Consider the following 20114-nt stretch of genomic DNA (forward strand, 5'->3'; position numbering starts at 1 on the left):
CATGTTGTTCTCACTTATAATTGGAGCTAAACATTGAGTAATCACGAACATAAAAATGGCAACAATAGATACTGAAAATGACTTGAGGAAGGAAAGACAGAGAGGGGTTTAAAACTTTAAAAGGGTTTAAAAACTAACTTGGGTGCTATGCTCAGTTAGTTATGGGATCTTTCATAGCCCAATCTCAGCGTCATAAAATATACCCAGGTAACAAACCTACACATGTACCCACTGAATCTAAAATAAAACTTGAAAAATGTATATGTTATTTCAATAAGGGTGGGGTTGCTGTTGCAATAGCTGGATACGCACTATAACAGTAGAGAATGCTTTTTCTGTCAAGATGTGCCTGCATCTCAAAGTCAGGGAGCAAAGGGCTTTTCTTCTATGAGAGAAATAAACAAGGTTAGAAAGAACCAGTTGTATTGTAGGAGGGTGTAGTAGGTTAACATCAAATAGATAAGTAAATAATCTCCTTCCTTCAGATCAACTGATTCTAAGTAGGGCCTTTAAGAAAAGTTTTTATGCCTTTAAGAGCTTAAGGATAGGCCAAATTTTGGCCAAATTTCTGGGGCCTGAGGGAAGGAGAGAAGATTTAGTAAAGTTTAGTCAAATCGTATATTAATATTTTGGCCACATTGTGCTGTGTGTACAAACAGTTCAGCTAATCAGTTATGAAACAATTAATGCTGTGTTTCTCTAAGGATTTTAGGAATGGTTACCACCTAGTTTCCCAGTTCTTTAATCACAAACAGCAATTTATTCACTTCTCCTGCACAAACCTTACTTTTAAATCCACTTGTAATTATAAGAGGTAAAAGAGGGAGGTTTGGCTTTAGATATGCAATAATCTCAGCTATGATTTGACCAAGTCTCAGTATTCCTTTAAAAAATACACCAAGAACTCCAGTGAAGGGCATAGAGTAAGTTTAATTGAGAGTCAACAATGCTATGATCCATGTAATACTATGAGCCAATTCCCATGTATGGATGAGAAATCATGTCACGTTTATCTTTCCTCTCTTTTTTTAACTTAACTTCCATAACCCATTTCCCTGATACACAAATTCTATGGCAAATTCTTTCCTGTACTGCTATAACAAGCCACTATAATTCTTATTTGTACTTTTATTTATGTCAACTGCATTGGTTCTTAATTAACTATGATAAACCATTTTCTTGCTTCTGCTTAATCAGTCATAATTCAATGACAACAAATAACATGTACTGATTATTTACTGTATGTATCAAAAACAGTTCTAAGCAATGTATATATATTAGCCCCCTGAATCTTCATTAAAAACTCTATGAAGCAGTTATGCTCATCTATATTTAAAAAATGAAGAAAGTGAGATGCAAAACTCACCAAGAATCACACAGTTAGTAAACGGTGAAACTAAAATTTTAAAATATATAGACTGCACCAGAGTTTTTACATGTAAATACTATGCTATTGTACGCAAGTAACTTTGTCAATTGAAACAAAGTCAGCACAGCATTTCACAGTTTATCTCATTTAAAAACAGGAAAAAATAAGCATTTTTAAACACACTCACTTCATATAGGTCCTCAAATCTCCAATGCCTCCATTCCTAAACAAACATGCATCACCTTAAGTTTTATCTTAAAATATCCTAAAATTCATGAATGTCTTTTCTTAAATGCCTCTGGGGAAATTCCTTGGACATATGTTTTCCAGATCTCTCCTAGTGTGCTGTCCTATAATACTTGTATTAGGACAGGTAATCAGTATTTCAAAGACACACTTAAATATATAAAATTTAAATGACAATGGTTGATGTCAAATGACAGAAAATTTACCGAACACAACTGAAAATCAATGAAATAGAAACAATATCCAAAAGCAGATTAATTCTCTCACATCGTGTCTGATTGATAGTATGACACAAATTTTTTATTCTAGCTGTGAGCTAATAAAATATAGATTTGAAATACCCTGCTTAAACTGAGGATACATAAAACCAGGAAAATCAAGGGTATTCAAACTTCAATTAGTAATTTTAATCATAATTGAGAACCTAGAAAATCAAGGAGAGTTCAATTTTTCCATGACTTGCTTAGAAGAAAATTGTGATATCTGAATTCTGAAAACACCTTTTTTTTTTTTTATACTTTAAGTTCTAGGGTACATGTGCACAACGTGCAGGTTTGTTACATAGGTATACTTGTGCCATGTCGGTGTGCTGTACCCATTAACTCATCATTTACATTAGGTATATATCCTAATGCTATCCCTCCCCTCTGTCCCCTCCCCACAATAGGCCCCAGTGTGTGATGTTCCCCTTCCTGTGTCCAAGTGATCTCATTGTTCAGTTCCCACCTATGAGTGAGAACATGCGGTGTTTGGTTTTCTGTACTTGTGATAGTTTGCTGAGAATGATGGTTTCCAGCTGCATCCATGTCCCTACAAAGGACACAAACTCATCCTTTTTTATGGCTGCATAGTATTCCATGGTGTATACGTGCCGCATTTTCTTAATCTAGTCTGTCACTGATGGACATTTGGGTTGATTCCAAGTCTTTGCTATTGTGAATAGTGCTGCAATAAACATATGTGTGCATGTGTCTTTATAGCAGCATGATTTATAATCCTTTGGGTATATACCCAGTAATGGAATGGCCGGGTCATATGGCATTTCTAGTTCTAGATCCTTGAGGAATCGCCACACTGTTTTCCATAATGGTTGAACTAGTTTGTAGTCCCACCAACAGTGTAAAAGTGTTCCTATTTCTCCACATCCTCTCCAGCACCTGTTGTTTCCTGATTTTTTTTAATGATTCCATTCTAACTGGTGTGAGACGGTATCTCATTGTGGTTTTGATTTGCATTTCTCTGATGGCCAGTGATGATGAGCATTTTTTCATGTGTCTGTTGGCTGTATGAATGTCTTTTGAGAAGTGTCTGTTCATATCCTTTGCCCACTTTTTGATGGGGTTGTTTGCTTTTTTCTTGTAAATTTGTTTGAGTTCTTTGTAGGTTCTGGATATTAGTCCTTTGTCAGATGAGTAGATTGCAAACATTTTCTCCCATTCTGTAGGTTGCCTGTTCACTCTGATGGTGATTTCTTTTGCTGTGCAGAAGCTCTTTAGTTTAATGAGATCCCATTTGTCAGTTTTGGCTTTTGTTGCCGTTGCTTTTGGTGTTTTAGACGTGAACTCCTTGTCCATGCCTATGTCCTGAATGGTACTACCTAGGTTTTCTTCTAGAGTTTTTATGGTTTTAGGTCTAACATTTAAGTCTCTAATCCATCTTGAATTAATTTTCGTATAAGGAGTAAGGAAAGGATCCAGTTTCAGCTTTCTACTTATGGCTAGCCAATTTTCCCAGCACCATTTATTAAATAGGGAATTCTTTCCCCATTTCTTGTTTTTCTCAGGTTTGTCAAAGATCAGATGGCTGTAGATGTGTGGTATTATTTCTGTGGGCTCTGTTCTGTTCCATTGGTCTATATCTGTTTTGGTACCAGTACCATGCTGTTTTGGTTACTGTAGTCTTGTAGTATAGTTTGAAGTCAGGTAGCGTGATGCCTCCAGCTTTGTTCTTTTGGCTTAGGATTGTCTTGGCGATACGGGGTCTTTTTTGGTCCCATATGAACTTTAAAGTAGTTTTTTCCAATTCTGTGAAGAAAGTCATTGGTAGCTTAATGGGGATGACATTGAATCTATAAATTACCTTGGACAGTATGGCCATTTTCACATATTGATTCTTCCTATCCATGAGCATAGTATGTCCTTCCATTTGTTTGTGTCCTCTTTTATTTTACTGAGCAGTGGTTTGTAGTTCTCCTTGAAGAGGTCCTTTACATCCCTTGTAAGTTGGATTCCTAGGTATTTTATTCTCTTTGAAGCTATTGTGAATGGGAGTTCATTCATGATTTGGCTCTCTGTTTGTCTGTTACTGGTGTATAAGAATGCTTGTGATTTGTGCACATTGATTTTGTATCCTGAGACGTTGCTGAAGTTGCTTATCAGCTTAAGGAGATTTTGGGCTGAGACAATGGGGTTTTGTAAATATACAATCATGTCATCTGCAAACAGGGACAATTTGACTTCTTCTTTTCCTAACTGAATACCTTTTATTTCTTTCTCTTGCCTGATTGCCCTAGCCAGAACTTCCAACACTGTGTTGAATAGGAGTGATGAGAGAGGGCATCCCTGTCTTGTGCCAGTTTTCAAAGGGACTGCTTCCAGTTTTTGCCCATTCAGTAGGATATTGCCTGTGAGTTTGTCAGAAATAGCTCTTATTATTTTGAGATACTTTCCATCAATACCAAATTTATTGAGAGTTTTTAGCATGAAGGGCTGTTGAATTTTGTCAAAGGCCTTTTCTGCATCTATTGAGATAATCATGTGGTTTTTGTCTTTGGTTCTGTTTATATGGTGGATTATGTTTATTGATTTGTGTATGTTGAACCAGGCTTGCATCCCAGGGATGAAGCCCACTTGATCATGGTGGATAAGTTTTTTCATGTGCCGCTGTATTCGGTTTGCCAGTATTTTATTGAGGATTTTTGCATTGATGTTCATCAAGGATATTGGTCTAAAATTCTCTTTTTTTCTTGTGTTTCTGCCAGGCTTTGGTATCAGGATGATGTCGGCCTCATAAAATGAGTTAGTTATGTTGGCCTCATAAAATGAGTTACTCACCCTTTTACTCTATTTAAACCATCCCCATTATGAACTGAAAGTTTGTATCATCCTCCAAATTCATATGTTTGAATCTCTTACCCCCAATGTAATAGTATTAGGAGGCAAGGACTTTGGGAGATAATTAGAGTCAGATTAGGGCATGAAGATGAGATGGCCATGATGGGATTAGTAAACTTACAAGAATAAGAGAGAGGGAGGAGAGATGGAATTGTGTATTCCATAAGTGGAATATATATATTCCACAATGAAATTATGTATTCCATGGAATTATATATTCCATGATGGAGGGAATAAAGTCCCTATCATTCTGTCCTTGAAATTGTAGCGTCCAGATCTGTGAGAAAATACATTTCTGTTGTGTAAGTCATTAAGTAAGTCTATGGTATGTTATGGTAACCTGAGTTGATTAATTTATTCCCCATTAAATCAATATATATACTGTCTTCTAACCAGACTACTGAAATAGAGAGGATATAAATGGATTAGAACATAGGATGATTGTGTGTGAACATACACATATATTTGTATATCAATCTCATTTAATCAATTTTAAAAATTATTTTATAATAAATTTAAAAAATCATTTAAAAATTATATTTAAAAATTTTAATTATATTTAAAAAATATAGCTATATAAATTATGTATATGATTGTATAATATAATACAAAGTATTCATAATATATTTGACAATTGCCTGCAATGTCATCAACACAGATTTGTAGAAACTATTTTTCAAAATGAATAAACATCACATTTTTCATCTTTAGGTGACACAACAATTTAAATAAAATCTCCTTGAAATCAGTAACATTTCATTTGCTTTCTCAACAGAAGAATATCATTATTCAATAACAGTGACTTGAGATATTCTGTCTCAAGGCAAAAAACTAAAAGTGTACTTATTGCTCTGCTATTTACTAGCTTTTCTGGACAAGTTACACATAACCCAGAACACCAGTTTTCTAAACTTAAAAATGGAAATGAAGTACAGTTACACACACTTCACAGTGTATCAAGAAATAGTTAAAAGTAGACAATGAATATTTGTGATAATAACCAAGTTACCCCCAGTACTTCCTTAATTTTTCCCCCTCTGTTCAGCTCAGCATTCAATGTTGCAAACAGCTAAGTTCTAACATAGCAAAAATACAGAAAAAGGGGGAATTGTTACTAAAGTTGATTATTCAAACTCAAGCTATAATCACACACGAAAAGGATCTTGAGCATTTGCAGCTGAGGCACTGTCCTAAAAACCAGGAAGAAGAGAATGTCAGTCATAATGAGTTTACTCTAGCTTCTCAGATAGCATTGGGAAATTAGAAAATAAAAAATATATATATACAGTATGGGAATTTTTCAGTGGGAGATGATGTAACACAGCAGTCCCCCACTACTCAAATACTTCATTCAATATGACACTGGAACTGTGGAGTAGTTCAAGTTTCCGAAGTTGTCTAGGATGGTTGGATAAACAGGGGAGAACAGTGAAATTTTTCTATCGAGAAGATAACATAATTTAGGTGAAGAAGATCATGAACATTCCAAAGGAGACTCATTATTATAATAAGGATGTCCCACCCCTTATAGTTTTGTTCATTGTGCACTGCATTATTTAGGAGGCACTTTTAACGCTATAGACAGAATCCTAGGTAAATTTATATAAGGATATAAAAAAGGCAAAGGAAAAGTGATAGGTGGTAATATCAAAGGAGTGTTTGCCTCTGTGAGTTGAGTAATTCATGGAGTTGGAGCATTAGAGGGCGTGAGCAAGAAAGTAGATGGTGGTTGAAGAGTGATATGACTAAAATTGATTTGATGTGGGAATTTTATTGATGTTAATAACAGGGTCTCACGTATGACCAGGGGAGTGACTGTAGCAGAGTGGATAACGATATCATTAAAGGAAAGAAAGAGGGGAGAAAGAAGGAGAATAAGAAGGGAAGGGCAAAGAAAGAAAAGAAGAAAAGACAGAAAATTCAAAAATTCAACTGGAGACCAAGTGCAGTGGATCATGCCTGAAATCTCAGCACATTGGGAGGCTGAAGCAGGCAGATCTCCTGAGGTCAGGAGTTCGAGACCAGCCTGGCCAACATGGTGAACCCTGTATCTACAAAAATACAAAAAATTAACCGGACGTAATGGCGGGTGCCTGTAATCCCAGCTACTCAGAAGGCTGAAGCAGGAGAATCACTTGAACCTGGGTGGTGGAGGTTGTAGTGAGCAGATTGTGCCACTGCACTCTAGCCTAGGCAATAGGTTGAGACTCCACCTCAAAAAAACCCATTGGATATTAAAAATTAGCAGGAATTATGAAGAAGTACTATGGAGAATGATGATGAGCCAGGGATAAAATTTCTTATCAATAAAGGAAAGTGACCCAGTTTACATTTGATGAGCCTTGGAGAAAGCTGTCCTATATTTTAGTACATTGGATACATACGGTTATTTATGTAATGCTCTACTGGCAAAAAAGAATGTATAACTGACATTTACTATGTGACTTTCAGTCTCTCTTGATGGAAAGAGAATGTTTCCTCCTCCATATGTCAGGTTTAGCCCTGTGACTTGCTTTGGCCAATGAGAAGTGAACAGGAGTTATTATAGCTTCCAAAGTTTTAGATTATTTCAGCTCTTGTGTTTTTCCATCTTAATGAGAGAATGGGATCTTAGATAAGGGCTATTCTTTCAATGTTCGTTTAGAAAAATAATGTTCAGGAAACCAGGAATAAAAGGTACATGAATAAATCTTGTGAAGGACTATCTGTGGACTCAAGAGTTGGCACCAAATTTAATGGTGATTAATTTTCCCTTAAGATAGGGAAAAAAGGAAGGGTGTTAATTTTGCTATTTCTATTTTGTTGGAGGTGCTACCTAGGGAATTATTTTAAAAAATAATTAAATAAGAATTGCAAAGGAAGAAATTGATATGTGAATTAATAATTCATAAACAGCATAATTATACACATAGAGGTTTCAATGTAATCTAGAAACATACTATAAAAACTATATTTAGTAGAACCATAATCTGCAGGCTCAATTAGGAAAAATAAATTATGTTTCTATGTATTTTTTAAAAATGAAAAATCACCCTGGGGATGATATTGATAGGATAAGTGCAAAACGTACTTTCTAATGTGAATGCTCTGTAATATAATTCATATGATAGTACCATAGGTGGATATATTTGATGAAACTCATTAATATTTTACACTTTAAAAAAGCTTGTTTTACTGTACAATATACCTAAGTGGTTTGTAAAAGAAAAATGTTTTAAATTCAATGAATAGTGAAATTAAAAGTTTATATTAAATAAAATGAGTTTTTGTACTAAAGCAAGTAGGAAATAGATTGGACATTAATGATCTCATTTATAGTACCAGAGCAGAAAATAAAATATTTTGGTTCAAACCGAAAAACTATATCCCATTATCCAACAGTGATTATTTTTAAATTATTTCTAATCAAACTAAAAGTTTTGGGTAATTCAAAATATATATGACACTCGTGTGGCACATACGGGCATGTGCACACAGACACACAAATACACACACACACACACACACACAAACACACACCTCTGTAAGACTATCCAATCCATCCAACAACATTTATTTTAGAACTTGACAAGAAATTACCTAAACTTGTCTTCCTGAAGAAATAAATACGTTATTATAGGCCACAAGAAAATTTTGAAAAAAATAATGATGCCAGAGGATATCTATACGTTAAAAGATGTTATTAAACTATTACAAGTAGTTAAAAAACATTCACAACTATTACAATAATTTACAGCGTGATATCATTAGGCATTGCTTAAATATTTGTGAAGTGTGATAAGCTGAAGAATGCTCCACAAAAGATAAGAAAGTCCTAATTGCTTGAATTTCTGAAGATATTGAGATGGAGAGATTTTTTCCTGGATTTTCTGAGTGCATCTCAGGTAATCACAAAAGGTATTTATAAGAGGGAGATAAGAGACTAAAGTGATACTCATATTCCATGTAGTGACAGAAGCAAGAGATAAGAGAGAAGCAAGGAAGGGACCAGGAGCTAAGGAATAGGCTGGAAAAGGGAGAAAGTGCAGTCTTCCCTGAAAGCCTCCAGAACAAATGCAATTTGGACACAATATTGATTTCAGATGTCTGAACTCCAGAAGTATGAAAGAATTTTTTTTATTTTTTATTTTATGGAAAAGTGTGTAGTAACTTGCACTGCAGTAGTAGAAAACTAGTGCAGAAAGTTTGTATGTTTTAACATTTCTATAGCTTAACAACAACTACAATAATTATAATGATGCTTATGTTGAAATTTCTTTTCTCGGTATATTAGATTACCATAAAGCATTTTAAAAAGAAAAAACAGCCAATGCTTATGGCAAAACTGGCCACTTTAAAAAATTTTGCAGTGGCAAGTGTGGTGTTTTTTATACTGTTTTCTTCTATTTTATATTTTCATTGAACATTTTATAATACAATGATTCAATTATGTATCATAAATAATTTCTACTATTGAGGTAAATGGAAGACTCCTTATAAAGAATAGGATAAATAATCTTAGGTATGGTTGTAAGGGTCAAGAATAACTCTTAGAAAAATGATAGTTAAGTTGAAGAAAGGAGAAAGATGAGTGTGTCAAGTTAAAAACCAAAAAGGAATCTAGGATTCATAGGGCATAATCAGAAAAGCAAAGTATGATAAACATATAAATGGAGAGATTATTAAGGGCCAGATAACATCAGGATTTGAAGACCATGTAATAAGATATTTGAATTTATTTTCAGTAGTATGTGAACTCACTGAAGGGTACTTTTTAAAGGAAGAAGAAAGATAGCCTTATTTATATTTTATAAATTATTATACCTGATATGTGATCAGCTGTGTATGAAGTGAAGTGAACTATGGATGGAATTTGGGAGTCTGTTGCAGCACTCTAATGAAGAGAAGACGTCAGTTGATATAAGACTCTGCTGAAGATGAAAAATAAATTTGTGCACATGTGAAAAATTTGACAGGCTTTGCTGATGGATTAGATGTGGGACTGAGGGAATGGACCAGAAATAATATGTCTCTCCTGAAAATCTTGTCTTCTTTCTTTATAAAAATACGTGAGGAATTTGGTTTGTTGTAATTATATTTTTGCCGTTAATTAAAATCAGAAACAATTATTTTTTTTCTTATTTTTATTTTAATCATTGGATTATTTTGTCATGGGTATATATTTTAACTGGAATTTCTTCATGTATTTTGCCCCTTCACTGGTTCATTTACAAAAATATTTAATAAACAATTATTATTGCTTGACTGTAGTTCTCCAGACAATATAATGTAAATACAAGTCTTGGTTCCTACTTAACAGAATAATTCACTTTTCATTGAATAATTTTTGGGATCAATGAAGCTTCACTTTGATTATAAAGTCAAAATAATTTAACTTATTGATAGCATATGTAAGATATATAAAAGCTATACCCAGATTTCATAACGTAAGATTTCTTTGACTGGGTGTGGTGGCTCATGCCTGTAATCCCAACACTTTGGGAGGCTAAGGCAGGTGGTTCACTGGAGGTCAGGAGTTTGAGACCGGCCTGGCCAACATAGTGAAACCCCATCTCTATTAAAAATCCAAAAATTAGCCAGGTGTAGTGGGACATATCTTTAACCCAAGTTCCTCAGGAGCCTGAGGACAGAGAATCATTTGAACCTGAGAGGCAGAGGTTGCATTAAGCCAAGACAGTGCTACTGTACTCTAGTCCGAGAGACAAAGTCAGACTCCTTCTCAAAAAAATAAATAAATAAATAAATAATTTCCTGTTTCTTGGTATAATTATTTACTAGAAGTTTCTTAAGTTTTCTGCTATTTTTTAAAAAGTAATCATTTCATTATTTGGAATGGCATTATGAATCTGAAAAATTGGGAATGTTCAATGTAAATCAATAACAATTTAAACTTTAAATAATACATCTGAAATCATTTAAATATATCAGCAAAACATTTTTGGACATGACATGTCTGCCATATTTCTATAACTTTTAATCTTTATGACCTTACAGTCACAAAAATTTTCTCTCAAGTATTATCTAACATGTGTGTTGATCTCAGCAGCACTATGCTGAAGAATTTTTATCAGTATTTTCCATTTTTTTTTTTTTTAGGAAGGCGAATCTTTCTATCAGCTTCAATACCTATAAAATTAAATGAAGCCACAATTTACAAATTAAAATTTGTTAATATAAGCTATTCATGAAAGTTCCTAATTCATATCTGTGCTCTGCCTCATTTTGTATGGGGAAAAATTAAGCTGAAGGTAAAGTCTAGTTAAAAGAATTACCAAAATTATATTAAAATAATTTTAAATGGGTACAGACTAATTAGTTCATTAAAATCATTAACATGTCAGTAAGTTAAGCATAAATCTGATATCTACTTCCAACAAAATTTTGAAAAAAATTGATTGGAAATTCTGAAGTAACTATATTCAGAAAATAACAAACTGAAAAATGTTTGGAATTCAAAAGTCCTGTCTTTCTCTATTACTGGTGGGTCTGTCAATGTGAAATCACAAATAAAGATTGAATACGGCCATGTATGCTTGACTCTCCCACATGAACTTTCAGGATTGTGTTTTATGTTTTTGTGGAAACGCTATCACTTCATAAAACATTTCTTTTAATTTCCAGAGGTTAAGATGGTAAACTTCAATTGACAATACTGGAAGGAGGGAAGGAAGGAAGGAGGGAAGAAGGGAAGGAGGGAAGGAAGGAAAGAAGGAAGGAAGGAAGGAAGGAAGGAAGGAAGGAAGGAAGGAAGGAAGGAAGGAAGGAAGGAAGGAAGGAAGGAAGGAAAGGAAGGAGGCTAACAAGTTAAAATTCACCAAAAGTAGTATTCTAGTATTCTTACAGCAGTAAATAAACACATCATAACTTTTATATGTGAACATAGTGAATGTCAAGAACTTAAAAGCCTGAAATTGTACCCCACTTACATGTTAACAAGTTAGCCTTTCATAGTTTCATGGATACTGGCTGGAGATACACAGCTCCTGCATCAGAGATGAAGGACTTCATTACACACAGCAAAGCTGACTGTCTGAACTTCGTATTGCTACCAGTTACTCACATCTCAAGTCACTCACTCTTAAGTCTTGTCGGAATGATGCAGATGCAGGTTTAAGTGAATTCTATGCATGTAAAGCTTTTGATTCACAGTTTAGAAATTCCAAGTTTAGTAAACTCCAATCTTTTAAAAGGGACTTTAAGCAAATATGTCCAAACTTTGCCCCAGAGGAGACATTATCTTTATTATAGTATATAGCAAATGAATCCATTCTGTGCTCCAGATGAAGACGCTATCATTACCTTTCACGATTATTTGCTATGCAAGCACATATTCTTTAAAAGACAGTGAAGAACAGAAGCTGTCATCAACACATCTTCTTACAGGATGTGCAGAAATATGTGTCCATGGACAATTTCCTCAATTAGAGCTACTTAATAAATGGACATATACTGGCCATTAAATATATATATGTCACACAGGATTTGTGGAGATTGTTTACATAGTGACACTGTTTCAAGGGATGTGTGTAAAATCTTAGCTTCTATTAGTCCTATGGAATTAAGCCAATTATTGAAACTTTGAACCTATTTTCTTCACATTTAAAATAGTATGTCATCTACATCCCTAACAGAAATATAAAAATCTACTCTGATAATGTAATTGAAAAAGTTATATAAACTTTAAAATATGGTACGGTTTTTAGTTATCATATTAATTAGGGCTGATGTGCTTTTATGTTTTTATTCTTAAAAATACTTGTTATAGTAACGGTTAAATGTCTTGTATTTTATAAAAATAATTTTAGATGTTAAACTTTTGTAATTTTTGCTTATATGATTATGTATTAGTCCACTTTCACAGTGCCAATATAGAAATACCCGACCGAGATCGGGCAATTTACAAAAGAGAGAAGTTTAATGCATTCACAGTTCATCATGGCTGGGAAGGCCAGACAATCATGGCAGAAGTTGAAAGGAATATCTCACACGGCGGCAGACAACTGAAGAGCGCTTGTGCAGCGAAACTACCTTTTTTTTTTTTTTTTCCTTGAGAGGGAGTATCGCTCTGTCACCCAGGCTGGAATGCCGTGGCGTATTATGGGCTCACTGCAAAGCTCTGCCTCCCGGGTTCATGCCATTCTCCTGCCTCAGCCTCCCAAGTAGCTGGAATTACAGGTGCCCACTACCAAGCCCGGCTAATTTTTTTTTTTTTTTTAAATTTTTAGTAGAGACGCGGTTTCACCACGTTAGCCGGGATGGTCTTGATCTCCTGACCTCGTGATCCACCCGCCTCGGCCTCCCAAAGTGCTGGGATTACAGGCGTGAGCCACCGTACCAAGCCTGGAAACTGCCGCTTTAAAAACCATCAGACCACTGGGCGCGGGGGCTCATGCCTGTAATCCTAGCATTTTGGGAGGCCAAGCTGGTTGGATTACCTGAGGTCAGGAGTTTGAGACCAGCCTGGCCAACATGGTGAAACCCTGTCTCTACTAAAAATACAAAAATTAGCCAGGTGTGGTTGTGTGCACTTGTAATCCCAGCTACTTAGGAGGCCAAGGCAAGAGAATTGTTTGACCCTGGGAGGTGAGGTTGCAGTGAGCCCAGATCATGCCACTGCACTCCAGCCTGGGTAACAAATTTAGACTCTGTCTCAAAAAATATAAAAAATAATAATAATAAAAAATAAAACCATCAGATCTTGTGAGACTTATTCACTATCATGAGAACAGCACAGGAAAAGCCTGCCCCCATGATTTAATTACCTCATACCAGGTCCCTCCCACAACACATGGGAATTAAAGATGAGATTTGGGTGAGGAAACAGCCAAACCATATCGTTCTGCCCCTGCCTCTTTCTTAATCTCATGTCCTCACATTTCAAAACCAATCGTGCCTTCCCAACAGTCCCCCAAACTCTTAACTCATTTCAGCATTAACTCAAAAGTCCACAGTCCAAAGTCTTATCCGAGACAAGACAACTTCCTTCCACCTATGAACCTGTAAAATCAAAAGCAAATTAGTTACTTCCTAGATGCAATGAGAGTACAGACATTGGGCAAATACAGCCATTTCAAATGGGATCAACTGGCCAAAACAAAGGAGCTACAGGCCCCATGCAAGTCCAAAATCCAGAGGGCAGTTAAATCTTGAAGTCCCAAAATAGTCTCCTTTGATTCCACATCTCACAACCAGGTCACGCTGATGCAAAAGGTAGGTTCCCATGGTCTTCAGCCATCTCTGCCCCTGTGGCTTTCCAGAGTACAGCCTCCCTCCTGGCTGATATCATGGGCTAGCATTGAGTGTCTGCAGCTTTTCCAGGAGCATGGTGCAAGCTCAGTGGATCTACCATTCTGGGGTCTGGAGGATAGTGGCCCTCTTCTCACAGCTCCACTAGGCAGTGCCCCAGTAGAGACTTTGTGTAGGGGCTCCAACCCCACTTTTCCTTTCCACACTGCCCTAGCGAAGGTTATCCATGATGGCCCTGCCCCTGCAGCAAACGTCTCACTGGGCATCCAGGCGTTTCCATACATCTGAAATCCAGGCGAAGGTTCCCAAACCTCAACTGATGTCCATGCACCCACAGGCTCAACACCATGTGGAAGCTGCCAGTGCTTGGGGATTCTACCCGCTGAATGAACAGCCCAATCTGTGCCTTGGCCCCTTTTAGCCATGGCTGGAGCAGCTCTACCACAGAGTACCAAGTCCCTAGGCTGCGCAGCGGGGCCCTGGGCCTGGCCCATGAAACCATCTTTTTCTCCTAGATCTCTGAGTCTGTGAAGGGAGGGGCTGCCTAGAAGACCTCTGACATGCCCTGGAGACATTTTCCCCATTGTCTTGGGGATTAACATTCCTCTCCTCATTACTTATGCAGATTTCTGCATGTGGTTTAAATTACTCCTCAGAAAATGGTATTTTCTTTTCTATTGCATTGTCAGGCTGCAAATTTTCCAAGTTTTTATGCTCTGTTTCCCTTTTAAAACTAAATGCCTTTAACGGCCCCCAGATCACCTCTTGAATGCTTTGCTGCTTAGAAATTTCTCCTGCCAGATACCCTAAATCACCTCTCTGAAGTTCAAGTTCCACAAATCTCTAGGGCAGGGGTAAAATGCCTCTAGTCTTTTTGCTAAAACATAGCAAAAATCACCTTTACTCCAGCTCCCAACAAGTTTCTCATCTTCATCTGAGACCAACTTACCCTAGATGTCATTGTCCATATCATTATCAGCATTTTGGTCGAAGCCATTCTACAAGTCTCTAGGGAGTTCGAAACCTTCCCACATTTTCCTGTCTTCTTCTGAGCCCTCCAAACTGTTTCCACCTCTGCCTGTTACTCAGTTCCAAAGTCGCTTCCACATTTTTTGGGTATCCTTTCAGCAGTGTCCCACTATACTGGTACCAATTTACTGTATTGGTCTGTTTTTACATTGCTGATAAAGACATACTTGAGGCCAGGCATGGTGGCTCACACCTGTAATCCCAGCACTTTGGGAGGCCGAGGTAGGCGGATCACCTGAGGTTGGGAGTTCGAGACCAGCCTGACCAACATGGAGAAACCCCCTCTCTACTAGAAATACAAAATTAGCCAATCATGCCTGTAATTCCAGCTACTCGGAGACTGAGGCAGGAGAATCACTTGAACCTGGGAGGCAGAGGTTGTGGTGAGCCGAGATCACGCCATTGAACTCCAGACTGGGCAACAAGAGTGAAACTCCAACTCAAAAAAAAAAAAAAAGACATGCTTGATACTGGGCAATTTACAAAAGAAAGAAGCTAATGCACTCATAGTTCCACATGGCTGGGGAGGCCTCACAATTATGGTAGAAGGTTAAAGGCACATCTCACATGGCAGCAGATAAGAGAAGAAGATGGGTTATGCAGGGAAACACCCATTTTTGAAACCCTCAGATCTTGTGAGACTTATTCACTGTCACAAGAGCAGCATGGGAAGGACCCTCCCTCATGATTCAGTTACCTCCCACCAGGTCCCTCCCACAACATGTGGGAATTCAAGATGAGATTTCAGTGGGGATACAGCCAAACTATCTCAGATTATTTATAATAAAATATTCTATATTTATTCTTGGTTATATGTACTTTTAAAAATATTAAACTATTAATATTAAACTATTAATCTCAGAATAGTCCTTCAATGCTATTAACCAACACTGCTGCTCAAATATACAAAAATTTAACTGTCAGAAATTGTTTTTTCTGAACATATATATCTATGCTTTATTTAATTATATATATTATCTCATTTTACTGAGGTAAAATTTGAATTTCAGGTAGACGTTTTATTATCAGGAGAAACCTGATTTCTAACAATTTCCTTTCAGAAAAGAAATCCTACCAAATTCTTAAAAATTCAAGGTCTAGATTCACTTGAAAGGGTAGATCTACTTGTATTTCTAATTTATTTCTCCCAACATTGCATCTTTAATAATTTAAGCCTATACAAATGTTGTAAGCATAGTGTGGAATCATAAACCAAATATACTTCCTCTAGCTTCATCAGTTATCATGATTTTGTCCCAATTCCTCTACACACATGCATCGTTTTCTAGTTCATTGTAGACAGAATGCTTCATTCCTATCTCCTATGGAAAATAGCATCCTATTACATCATAACAATGACCATATATGTAGTACAATCAGCCAATACAACATTTATATAATATTGTAATCTACAATCCACATTCAGATATCCTCAACCATCCCATTTATATATTTTATGTTTATTTTTTTGTTGTCTGTGTTTATTATTTTCCAATATTGCATCCACAATAGATTATGCTCTTCTGTTTTTCATCTTAATTGGCATCTTTCTTGAAGAAATATTTTTGCAATACACCTTTGGATTTAAAGTCATCACAATTCACTGAATTTTTTCAGCACTGTTTTCTTTAGTCTCTGGGTGTATTTTTTTATCCTCTGCCAAAAGTTGAATACAGGGTATAAACTTTCGGTTATAAGATGAGTAAGTTTTGAGGATATAATATATAGCATGATGACTATTGTTAATAACACTGTATTTTATACTAAAATTTGCAGAGAGAGTGATCTTAAATGTTCTCACCACACAAACACAAAAGGTAGCTACATGAAGTCATAGATGTGTTAATTGTCTTTGTGGAGTAATCATTTCACATTGTATGCATATCTCAAATAGTCACATTATATACTTAAATATATACAATTTTATTTTTATTTATCTCACAATAAAGACAGGAAAATATATATGTTTCTACAGAATAGTGATTAGTGTTGAGTCAATTAGTTTTTTTTTTTTTTTTTTTTTTTTTAAGAAGAATACTCCCTCCCACTACAGGGTAACCAGAATAGGTGAGTTTCACATATTATTTTATATTTTAAACAAGTGAAATAATAGAGTACATACTCCTTTATGTCTGGCTTCTTTTTCTCAGCATGAACTCTCTAAAATTCATCCATCCTTTTGCTAATTCTCTCACTCCCTTGCTTTATGCATTTCATTGTGTAAATAGACCACACATTATTTACCCATTCTACTACTTGTGGGTGTTTAGATAATTTTAAATTTGTTCCACTATAAATACTTATAATCTAATCATCCTACTACTTGACATTTTGGTGAATATATAAAGAAAAAACTAGAAGCATGACAGCTTGAACATAGAGTATGTCAAGGTTTTATTGTAATAGGAAAACCCAGAAATATTAACTAAAGTGACCATAACAAGTTACCCTTCCTCCCGCAGTGAATAAGAATTGTGGTTGCTTCCTATCCTTACCACATATGACAGTTTCGATATTTCGATTTTAGCCATGCTGCTAGGTTATTAGTTGTAATATATTGTAGTTGCATTTTTAACTTATTCATAATCTTGAGCACTGTTTATATTTTACTAACAATGAAACAGTGTTCCTGTTGTATTGTCTCAATTTTTAGTCATTAGTAAAAATTCTCTGTCTTATGGGTTTGAGTCCTTCCTTAGATATACATTTCCAGTAACTCTTTCTACTGTTAGTAGTTTTCTTTATTCTTATTGCTTTTGTAAACTAAAGTTCTTAATTTTAATATGATCCAATTTATAGTTTACATTTTTATTAGTAGTACATTTTTGTCATATTTAAGAAACCTTTGTATACTTTAATGTCATCAAAATGCATTAAATTTTTCTTTTCCTTTTCATCGAAACTCATTTGAAGTTGTGTATGTGTGTATAGTGTAAGATAGGGAGCATAATTTTCTTCTTAATAATATTATATTGATCCTAATCAAGTGGCCGTTTATAAGCAAGTGTACTTCTGGAATCTGTATTCTGTTATATATTTTAGTTTCTGTAAACTCACACCAATATTGATGGTAATTGATATCTGATTGTTCAGTTATTATTCATCTTTAAGACTGTTCTATCTATATGCAATCTGCATTTTGCTATATATTTTTAGAATAAGATTAATTTGAAAAGAATTAACACACAATACCAAGTTCTTCAATATATGAATATATTGATCTTAATATTTTTTAAGTCTTCATTAGTGATGTTTTGTAGTTTTCTATGAAGAAGTCATATATCATACACACACACACACACACACACACACACATATATATATATATATATATATTTTTTTTTTTTTGAGACAGAGTCTTGCTCTGTTGCCCAGGCTGGAGTGCAGTGGTGCAATCTCGGCTCACTGCAACCTCCACCTCCCAGGTTCAAGTGATTCTCCTGCCTCAGCCTCCCAAGTAGCTGAGATTACAGGCACATGCCACCATGCCCAGCTAATTTTCATATTTGTAGTAGAGACAGGGTTTAACCATATTGGCCAGGCTGGTCTCAAACTCCTGACCTCGTGGTTCGCCAGCCTCGGTCTCACAAAGTGCTAGGATTACCACATCTGGCCATATTTTTATTATTTTTCTAATTATTTGTTAAATTTAATTACATTATAAAAGCAATATTTTTAATTTTAATGTCCATAATCTATTACCTTTTATTATATTGCTGGTTTTATTGGTAAATATACTATTTTTACAATTTTTGTCCCTATGGACGTCTCTTTCTTTTCAGTGTTTTTACTGTGGTTGTAATGAACACAATTATCATAATTCATGCTAACTAATATTTTCAAAATTTTGAAAAACATATCTAAACACTTTAAAAAATAAAAATATGAAATGATTACATTTCTAAATATTTAATACAAAGTAACTGACTAAAATATTTGGACATATAACGTTAACAAGCAATAAAGTATAGAAAAGACAACACACAGATTGAGAGGAAATATTTGCAAGCCATAGACTCAATAAGGGATTCTATCCAAAATATATAAGGAAGTCAAATAACGCTCTTTACAAAAACAAATCTGGTTTAAAAAAAATAGACAAAGGATCTGAATAGACATTTCTCAGAAAAAGACGTATAATGCCCAACAGATATTTCAAAAAAATATTTCATAGATCTAATCGTTAAAGAAATGCAAATCAAAACCTCAATATTTCACCTCACACCTATCAGTAGGGCTATCATCAAAAAGACAAAAATTACCAAGTGTCTAAAAGGATATGGAGAAAAGGGAGCCCTTGTACACTGTTGGTGGCAATTTAAATTAATGCAAACATTATGGTAAACTGTATTAAGGTTCCACAGAAAGTGGAAAAATATAATTATTATGTAATCCAGCAATGCCACCTTTGGGAATTTATTCAAAAGATTTGGAATCCATATGTTAATGAGATGTCTGCACTTCCATATTTATTGCAGCACTATCGCCAAGTTATAGAATCAAGTCAAGTGTGCATCAACAGATGAATGGATAAAGAAAATGTGTCACATATACACAAAAGAATACTATTCAGTCTTAGAAAGGAAAGGAAATTATGTCATTTGTGACAAGGTGCATACGCATGGATAACATTATGTTAAGTGAAATATGTGAGGCATAAAACAGCAAATACCACATTTTCTCGCTTATATGTGTAATCTAAAAAAGTTGAATTTCTTAATGAAGAAAATAGAATGCAGTTACCGGAAGCTGAGGATGTGGGGTAAGTGATGAGATGGTAGTCAAAGGTTGCAGCACCTCGTTTTGACTATAGGAACAAGGTTTGTTTATTTGAGATCTATTGTGCAGCATGGTATATAGTTAATAATAGTGTATTGTACATTTCAAGATTTCTAAGGGCAAATTTCAAATGTTCCCAACACAAAAAAGACAAGTATTTGTGGTGATGGATATATTAATTACCTTTATTTAATTATTTCATATTGTATTCATGAATCATAACATCATTTGTACCCCAAAATTTGTCAATTTACAATAAGAAATTTTTAAACACCTTCAAACTGAAGAAACATAAGGCATGAAATATCTATTTATATACAACTAGTAAAACT

The sequence above is a fragment of the Theropithecus gelada genome, chromosome 17, assembly GCF_003255815.1.
Source record: "Theropithecus gelada isolate Dixy chromosome 17, Tgel_1.0, whole genome shotgun sequence".
NCBI classification, from domain to species: domain Eukaryota; kingdom Metazoa; phylum Chordata; class Mammalia; order Primates; family Cercopithecidae; genus Theropithecus; species Theropithecus gelada.